Raw genomic sequence first — 10,286 nt, forward strand, 5'->3', positions numbered from 1 at the left:
AATCGAAATTAGAGACAGAACTGTTAGAGCCAAAAAATAAACTACTTTCGAGAATGTACAACTTGCTGCTTAAATGGAATGCACAGGACGAGACAGTCAAATCCGCCATGATAAAATGGGCGCAGGACTTGGGGCACAACATTATGTTTGAAGACTGGGAAAGGTTATGGAACACCGGAATGAAATTTACGGCATGTAGTGCCTTGAAGGAAAATATTATGAAAATGATATACCGGTGGTACATGACCCCAGTCAAACTTGCTAAGATATATCACCTGTCTGACAACAAATGTTGGAAATGTAAAGAGGCGGAAGGGACATTCTTTCACCTCTGGTGGACTTGCCCGAAAGTGAAGGCCTTTTGGGAGATGATTCATAATGAACTAAAAAAGGTACTTAGATTTACCTTACCTAAGAAACCGGAGGCCTTTCTTCTGGGCATCGTGGACCAGAGAGTACTTAAGAAAGATAGAACTTTTTTTATGTATGCTACCACAGCAGCAAGGATCCTGATTGCTAAGCATTGGAAGACACAAGATTTACCCACGCTGGAGGAATGGCAGACGCAGTTGATGGACTACATGGAACTGGCCGAAATGACTGGCAGAATCCGAGACTCGGGAGAAGAAACAATCGAGGAAGACTGGGAAAAATTTAAAGACTATTTGAAAAAACATTATAAGTTGTATGAATGTTAAAAAATGCACTTTTGAGGAAATTCTAGCTTCAGCAATTGTAAACTAATGAAATGAAAATTAAGGTACAAGAAGTCAGAGGTGGAATAATGAAATAACTTTATTGTGTTTAAGCTAAAACGTATAAGATGTCGGTTACAACACTTTGGAAATTAGATAACATGATAAAATGAAAGATACAATAAGTTTTGAAATAAGTTAACAAATTGCTGATGTTTTGTATAACAGAGAACGCAGGGTTAGGAAGATGCGGGGAAGTCCATTGGATTTGCTGAAAAAAAGGATTATGGAAATTTGTAACTTCTCTACTTTATTTTCTATATCTGTCTTTTATTCTTTTTTTCTGTATTTCATAAACTTAATAAAAATATTATTTAAAAAAAAATACAGTAAGTGACTGGTTGCATAGGCTCTGATTCGACTAGCTCCCTGCCATGCAGGTAGCGCTGACCCAAGGTTCCAGCATAGGTCAGCCTAGGGTGAACACCTGGATAAGCAGAAAGCCAGGAACAGGCTATCTCCACCACCCAAATGCCCCCCTGGACTCAGGCATGGGCACAACCCCCTCTCAGGGGTTGACCAAACCATTGAGTCCCTGGATTCCTTTAATGGAATACCCTTCACACAGGGATGGCGAGAGCATTCTCCCATCCCTATCGCCTGAACCAGAGCCCATCCACAACCTTACAAGTTGTGACGATTTGCTACGTGGCAGGCGAAACCCAAATGGCAACAGCCAATCAGCCAAGTGGGGAAAATTCCTGCTGTGCCCTAGTCCCAACAACAGACAACACAAGACGGCATAGCAAGGTCAAGCGCAAAGCCCTAAAAGTAGGGAGAGGTGGGCGGGTGTTCCGAATGCACGCACCAAAAGAGGAAGCTCTGGGTCACGTGCATGGGCATAAATAGGTCCCTCGAACCGTTTGGACTGCGTCCCATTGACCAGATTGCACCCAGCTTTGAGGGACCTACCAATCGGGTGTTGTGGCTGACTAATCGTACCCACCCACAACACAGGGTGTCGGTTTTCCAGGTCTCACCACAATATGTGCCCTCTTTAAGGGAGGACCCGATATATGTATGTATCACAGAATCCCATTCACTGCTACTGGGAAAGTGCTCCATTTCAGGACACAGTAGCAGTGGGTACAAATCCTGCCCTGAACCCACAACTCTGGCTGCCCCCACCACTGGTGCAATGAGTTTCTGGCTGCAGAGCATACTGGGGTACGTTGCTACTCACCAGGGGTCCTTGCAATGTCTTGCCCCCACCTTCATTCATATCTACACATGGACAGATTTCTAGCTGACCAAAAATAAAGACCTTGTGTAGTTTTAAATTTTTCCCTCTACCGTAGCTGTAGCAATGCGTAGGCTACAGCTGTGTTCACCCCTTTGTGCTGTCGGCTAAGTGATTTATGCTCATCACCAATGTTCTTGGTTTCAGGGCAGCTCCTGTTGATGATCTGGCGGGGGGGGGGGAGAATGAGAGGACAGAACAAAGCGTTCAGTAAAACCAACGCCTGGAGGAAATATCAGGTGTTAACATCCAATAAAAGCTGAACATGCCTGAATCAAAGCGCATTGCAAGGTACCTCTTAAATAGCCCAGACAAGAACTGACCTAATGCTGAGGGTTTTTATTACGGTTGCAAGAAACGCACTAATTATAGAACCTGGACTGCATCATGAACTGACTTGTCAAGTTAACTTAGCATCCCAAGTATCGACAATTACATTGTGAAGGCTTTTCCGTCCTTAAATAACTTAGCCTGTTGGCCCACTGAAGCAGGGAGCAGCTAAATTTGAAGTGCTGAAAGAAATACAGCGCTAGAAAGAATGTTTTCGTTGATGGGGGAAGGGTTATTTTTTTCAGGCCAATTAATGTCTCGGTTGTTGCATACATATTTCTTTTTGTTGCATTTTTTAAAAAAATAAAATAAAAAATCCTCTTTGCATAAATACATACTTTCAAACAATTTCTTTCATAATGCCAGGTATTTTAATAACATTGTAAATCAGATTTTACAGGGCTCACGTGTGCATGTGTGTGTTTTTCAAATATGGAGCTCATTAAATGTGTGAAATTCAACATTAGCTGGAGGGTGTGGTCAGCGGCTGTGGTAATGAATAGCAAATTGTGCTCATATTTAAGGTTAGACTCTGTCTCCTCTTGCCATGATTTTAAAATAACAGCTCCTTCATTTAAAAGAAGGGGGGAAACCACACTGCTTTATTCACAAAAAAGCTGGGTTTTCTAAGGCTTTCTAAGGAAGGTTAATTGGGAAAACACATGCATATGGAGACAGTGGCTCAGTGACAATGTTGCGCATGAATCCTCTCTGTAAAACCTAATTCACAGCTTAGTTTTTATGCAGTACAGTATATCTAATGATTTCATTCCTGTACTTCCAACCGTTTAGAATATTGTGGCAGTGCTCCAGAAAAAATAATAATTGCAACTAACTTGTCCCATTGATTTCTCTAAAATTCAACTCCCACCTGACTCATGTTTAATCTCTATCATTATTTGGGAATGAAAACAATGGGCTGAATTATTTAAAGGAAATATTGCCTGTATTTTCCATGGCACATTTTTCAAATGTTTAAAAAGTAAACCAACCGCACGCTGCTTGCAGGTCACTTGAAGCAGTGGCAGCTGCCATTCTACAGTAGGCACAGTCGGGGCGGCCCATCCCATTTTGCCACCTGAGGCAAAATAAGAATGTGCCGTTCCTTGCCCCTGCTTTGCCACCCACTTCCGCCACTGCTGGATGGCTCCCCTCTTGTCAAAACTTGGTGAGAGGTGGAGCGCTCTGCAAGACCTTCACAGGTTTGTTTTTGTTTTATTATGTATTTTGTCTACTCGTTTTGCGCTTTTATGTTGTGAACCAATCTGGGACCTTTGGATGAACGGCGGCATACAAAATTAACAAATAATAATAGCAATATAGGGACACGGGTGGCACTGTGGGTTAAACCACAGAGCCTAGGGCTTGCCGATCAGAAGGTCGGCGGTTCGAATCCCTGTGATGGGGTGAGCTCCCGTTGCTCGGTCCCTGCTCCTGTCAACCTAGCAGTTTGAAAGCACCCCAAAAAGTGCAAGTAGATAAATAGGTACCGCTCCAGTGGGAAGGTAAACAGCATTTCCGTGCACTGCTCTGGTTCACCAGAAGTGGCTTAGTCATGCTGACCACATGAACCAGAAGCTGTACACTGGCTCCCTCGGCCAATAAAGCGAGATGAGCGCCGCAACCCCAGAGTCGGCCACGACTGGACCTAATGGTCAGGGGTCCCTTTACCTTTACTGAAATATACTCAGAGTCGCAAAGTGATTTCATGCTCTTTATTCAGCTCATAGTGGTGAGGAGGAATGAATGAAAGTCCCCTCACAGTATCTGCTTATATGCATTACTTACACAATGGGCTGCACATGATTGGCTAATTCCGGAATTCTACTGTAAGCCAATCAGGTTGTGGATTCACTTCAATCTGGAGCATGATTGGGTGGTTCCTGCCAACCAATCATACTGCTGCATTGTTCTAGGACCAATCAGACTGCTGCATTCTGAATCCTATTGTTCTAGGACCAATCAGACTGCTGCCTTTTGGATCCTATTGTTCTAGGACCAATCAGACTGCTGCAGTTTGGATCCTATTCGACTCAGTACATAACATTTACCTAATAGCAATACTAAAAAGAGGAGAGGGAACGCCACATGCCAGAAGTAGTAGGGCAGGCTGGCTACCACCTCTTACGCTTCTGCCACCTGAGGAAGCCACTTTAGCATGCCTCATGGGGGCACAATTTAATGTTTTTGGTCCGTTAAGCCTTAAGTGGCCTTGACTATGAATAACTGTGAGGCACCGCTCTTTCTTCTGCATTTTATTAAAGCTTAGCAAAATTGACCTCTTGATTATATGTTGATCAATATGCTCAAAAACTTCATTTGGGGAGGGGGGGCATAAAAGCTCAACAACTTTTCACTTTCTGAAATATGGCAACCCTCTGAACAGCCTGTGAGCACCCTATGAACATACGGGTCAGTTTACTTCTAACCAAACATGCCTCAGATCAAGTAGTAATCATATGCTTGCTCACTTGTGTGGCTCGTCATTACTGAATATGATGGGACTTACTTCTGAGTAAATGCGTATCAGATTGGGCTGCACCCTTCTGGTGGTTGCGTAGGCAAATAATGTTGTTGGTTTGCCCTGGCTCTGGAGGTGAGACATATCAAGGCCTGGCTCCTTTGTTGGAAGTTTTTAAGCAGAGGTCAGATGGCCATCTGTCATGGATTCTTTAGTTGAGATTTCTGCATTGCAGGGGGTTAGACTCTACAATTCTATGACTATGATTCTATGACCATTGCTAAAGGTCTTAGTATGGTATCTAACCCAAAGCAATATCCATTACCAAATGATGCTTACCATATGAATCTATGCAAACTGCATACGCATCATAATATGCTTACTTACTTACTAGATTTATATACTGCCTTTTGGTCAAGGTACCCATTTTTAATACACTAAACAATTATATGAAATGTAGAGTCCTCATGGTATAGGTTCTCCTTGGCCTAGACTCCCTCACTTCTGCCTTCTCACAAGGCAAACAGGTCAAATAATTCACTTGCTACATACATTTCCAATTCATATATCCAGCAACAATGTATTTGTCGTTAAGACCTCAAGCGGCAATGCCTATAACTTGTTTAAAAATGGATGTCTGACTTTAAAATATTGGGCATGATTCTAGGCCCATTGTATATAGAATGTCCCAGATTTCCAGTTAAAGCGATCTCTGTTAGCAGAACTGAGACAGATTCCTGCCTCAGTGCCTGGAGAGCTGGTTTGTTTAGACCACTCACTTTATAGAAAATTATCTTTTAAAGGTAAAGGTAAAGGGACCCCTGACCATTAGGTCCAGTCGTGATCAACTCTGGGGTTGCAGCACTCATCTCACTTTATTGGCCGAGGGAGCCAGAGTACAGCTGGTCATGTGGCCAGCAGGACTAAGGCGCTTCTAGTGAGCCAGAGCAGCACACGGAAACGCCGTTTACCTTCCCACTGGAGCGATACCTATTTATCTACTTGCACTTTTGGGGGTGCTTTCAAACTGCTAGGTTGGCAGGAGCAGGGACCGAGCAACGGGAGCTCACCCCATCGCGGGGATTCGAACCGCCGACCTTCTGATCGGTAAGTCCTAGGCTCTGTGGTTTAATCCACAGCGCCACCTGTGTCCCTTCACTTTATAGAAAATTATCTTTTACAACCAATATGCCTATACCAGGGTGGTGGGTGCAGAACTCTCCCACAGGCTAAGTCTAACATGCAGGAGGGGCTGCTCACCTTTCAATCACCTGTCAACGACATCAGATGACCTGCTTTTGCCCCAGGCAGAGTGCTGCCTTTTGAAGTCCTGCAGATCAGCTGATTGTCAGGTCTTCAAAGTAGTGCACATGCTGCTATGCACAACTGAGATGATTTAAGTCATTTACAGCCACCCTTTAAATATGAAGTTCAAAAGCACAGTTTGAAAATGCTCACCATTTGCATCATGAACTTTTGCCACATTTCTGCAGAAGTCTGTCCCAGCTCTAAAATCAGCTCTGCCCCACCCCTCTGCTCCCAAATCCTGCTGATTATAGATTTTCATGGGTTTTATTCCAAGTAGATTCCTCTGAGACACCACAGTGTCCCTGATAATGATCCTATCCAGACAATTCCGGTGTTTGGCTATCCTGCTTCACTGATCTACAATATGTAGAAACAATACAGTGCTTGGGTTTTTGTAGCTCTCGGAATGAAATAATGTTGGATTAAAAACTAACCTCTTAATCCTTGGCTTGATTTGGAATACTGATTTCCCTCCTTCCTTCTAAACAAGCTTTGCTTTCAGAATATTTGCTTTTTTAAAAAAAATGCAACCTCCATGTCTGCACGCAGAACATGAGTCATAGAATTATAGAGTTGGAAGGGATTCCAAGGATCATCTAATCCAACCCTCTGCAACAGAGAATCCCTGGCAGATGGCCACCCAACTGCTGTTTAAAAGCCTCCCATGAAGGAAAGTCATCAGAACTAATTATCGATTGCAATTCAGATGCGAGCGAGCCACTCTGGTTGGCTCAAGCGTCCCATGAAAAGAACACCAGACAGACAAAAAAACAATCCATCATCCCTTGGTGTAAACCTCTTGCTTTGCATAAAATGGACTGAATCTTTCCTATGAACAAGCTGTCCACTGAACGCAGCTGATTCAGATGTTCCATTCTGAACTTGTTCCATCTCCATAGTGAATTGACCACTGTCCTACGACCAGGTGGGTTGGCAGGGGGTGGGGTGTCCCCCTAGTATCACAACACAACAGTGGTAATCCCCCCAGAGCAGGTTACTGCTAGGTTAAAGGCTGGGATGGGCTTCTGTTTTCCACAACCCTAGTGGATCTATGGAAGTTTTAAGAGGTTCCAGAAAGAAGTAAAAAGACTCAAGGCCTGAACTGTTCACAAGGGGCTGCCTTTATACATCATGCTTTTTTTGGGGGGGGGCTCAGTCTTGTCAAGGCCATCTCAAGACATTTTGCTTCCTGAGGCAAGGGACAAGATGGCTTTCCCACCACCCACGAAATGGCTCCGTTTGCATGTAACCCTAAGCCAAACCATGGCTTAGCAAGAAGGCATATGCTCTCAGAGGATATTGCACTGTGTTGTTCCTTTGGTTCTGTTGCTGCTGTGGTGTCCTGAGCTGCTTTGCCCATGCTAGCTCTGGGAGGAGGCACAGGAGCCAACACCTAGGGGCTGAGGGGGCTACGGACCCGCCAATAAAATATTTGAGGGGGGCTGCCCCCTCCAAAGTTGATGGGTTTCCCATTCAAATGGTGTTGGTGCATCGTGCCATGTGATCGATTATGCAGGGCGGGGCTTACCTGGCCCACTCCACCCCACCCCACCCCAATATTTTATTCAAGTCGGCACGCCTGGGAGGAGGTGTGCAATTCCTCAGCTGGAGTAGGCTTGAAGCAGATGTCAGATGTGCATGCAGGAGCCAGACCCTGAGACCAGTAGGACTTTGCAGGACTGGGGCCTTTCTAAGTTTGTTCTGAAGAGGCAAGGCGTGGCCTCACAGGTGAGGCCAATTGGTAACTCACAGCACCTAGTGGCAAGAGCTGGGAAGGGATATAAGGTCAGCTTTTCACTTCAGTTCTTTGCCACAGCAACACACTTCCTGCCTTGCTGCGTTCGACTTCTTGCTTCCTGATCCTTGAACCTCGGCTTCTTCACTCTCTGCTTCTTGATCCTCGGACCCTTGACTTCTTCACCCCCTGCTTCATGACCCTCGGACCCTCGGCTTCTTGACTCCTGGCTCTCTGACCCTCGGACTCTTGGCTTCCTGGCTTCTGGACCCCCGTTCCTGCTCCCACGCCTGCCGGGATTTCGATCAACCATGAACTGGACAGTGACAGCAGGTGAGGGTCACCTGCCTCCTCAAGCCCAGATGCTGCAGTCAACATGCAAAGCACAAAAAGAGAAGCAGAGCTGAGGTGCTGTGTCTGCCCGACTGCCATGTTGATGGACCTCAGCTTGGATGCTCCAGGATCCCTGAGGGGCTGTGCTTCAGTTTGGACTTACTTGGCATACTGACTTGCCCCAGGTAGGCCAGGGGTTCGGGGAATGCACTGTCTCCGGTATCAGAAGCGAGATACCTCAGAGTACCCATCGCTAGGGATGATGAGTGGACAAAAGCTGTTGCACTCATGAGTCCTGCTTGTGGCCTTACCACAGGCCTCTGGCGGCCACTGTGAGAACAGAATGAAGGACTAAATAAGCCTTTGGTCTGATGCAGAAAGGCTTTTTATGTTCTTATGACCAGGCAACCTTTCAGGTAGGACACTTCTGGGTACACCTTTGTTATGGCTGGAAATTCCCTTTATGAACTGCGCTTACTATATATTCTTTGCTCGGAACTCTCCACTCATGTGGATTTGGTTTATGATCTGTCCTCAATAGCGCACAACGGCAGAGTCTTTGTGGGTTATTTACTTTGGAAGGGTGAGTGTCTTTTGTCAAAATTACTTATTGTTGCTGTGAAACAGGAATGCTCTTGCAAATGGAAAACAGAGTTGGCTGTTATGATAAGCCCCAAAGAGCTACCATGAAGGTTTTGGGAGCACATCCTCAGGAAACCTTGAGAGCTGATCTTCTAAAGAGCCTGAGAAAAAAATAATGTGGCAATACGGAGTCATTGCTTTGCTTTCCTGAACATGTCTTTGCATCCTGCTGCAGAGCCTTTTCCCACTGAGTGAGGTGGGTCAGGGATGGCCAGTTGGCAGCCATGAGCTAAATCCAGCCCCTTAAGCATTTTTCTTCCTTTGTCCCTGGGTAAAAGCAGGGAGTGCGCCTACACCCTTGTGCAAATTAATTGAAACAAACAGTGTAGTTTATTGTACAAAACTCATATATACATGTAAAAAACCTCACATATATGTACATTAGTAATGGATATGACCTCTGCTATTTTTAAGTAGCATTTGAACATGGTTTGGCAGGAAGTCTACTAGTTTTGAACAGTCACTGTTGATTTTCGGATCCCTGTACCACACTTGAATCAGCGCCTGAATGAGCTTCTCCATAGTCGTACAGTCTACAGCAAAGAGGCAACTTTTGCATATAGCCCACAAATTCTTTTTATATATATAATATTTTTTATTGAGTTTACATTATTTTTACCATAATCACAATCCGTTAAAATCACAACATCACCTATAGTTCGTGTCTCCGCTCCTCCACATGCAGCTGCTGGGTGACCTTGGGCCAGTCACACTTCTTTGAAGTCTCTCAGCCCCACTCACCTCACAGAGTGTTTGTTGTGGGGGAGGAAGGGAAAGGAGAATGTTAGCCGCTTTGAGACTCCTTAAAGGGAGTGAAAGGCGGGATATCAAATCCAAACTCCTCCTCTTCTTCTTCTTCTTCTTCTTCTTCTTCTTCCTTGCTCAAACTGAGCCTCAACTCCCCCGTCCTAGTCCTTGTCTTTCATAAATATTCACTTACAACTTAGCCTTTATATATCAACCTATTTACCTTCTTTCATGCTTATAAAATTTACCTTGATAATTGTAAAGAGGTTCCAAAAATTAACATTACAAAATATTTTAACTCAAACCTGCAAACGTTTTCAAATGTTTGCAATGTTCTCTCATATATTGTTTAAATTTACTCCAGTCCTTTTCAAACAGCTCGTCGCACTGGTTTCGGATCTTCCCCATCAGCTTCGCCAGTTCTGCATATTCCATCATTTTAGTCTGCCATTCTTCCAGTGTTGGAAGTTCCTGCTGCTTCCATTTCTGGGCTAAAAGTATCATCGTGGCTGTGGTGGCATACAAAAATGAATTTATATTTTTTTGGGGAATTTCTTCTCCAATTATACCTAACTAAAACACCTCTGGTTTTTTGATAAAGGTATTTTTAAAAACCTTTTTCAATTCATTGTATATCATATCCCAGTAGACTTTACTCTTAGTACAGGTCCACCACATATGGAAGAAATTCCCCTTCTTTTCCTTAATTTCCAACATTCCTTGTCTTGATTTCTA

This window comes from Podarcis erhardii (genome assembly GCF_964252035.2).
Source record: "Podarcis erhardii genome assembly, chromosome: 6".
In the NCBI taxonomy this organism is placed as follows: Eukaryota; Metazoa; Chordata; class Lepidosauria; order Squamata; family Lacertidae; genus Podarcis; species Podarcis erhardii.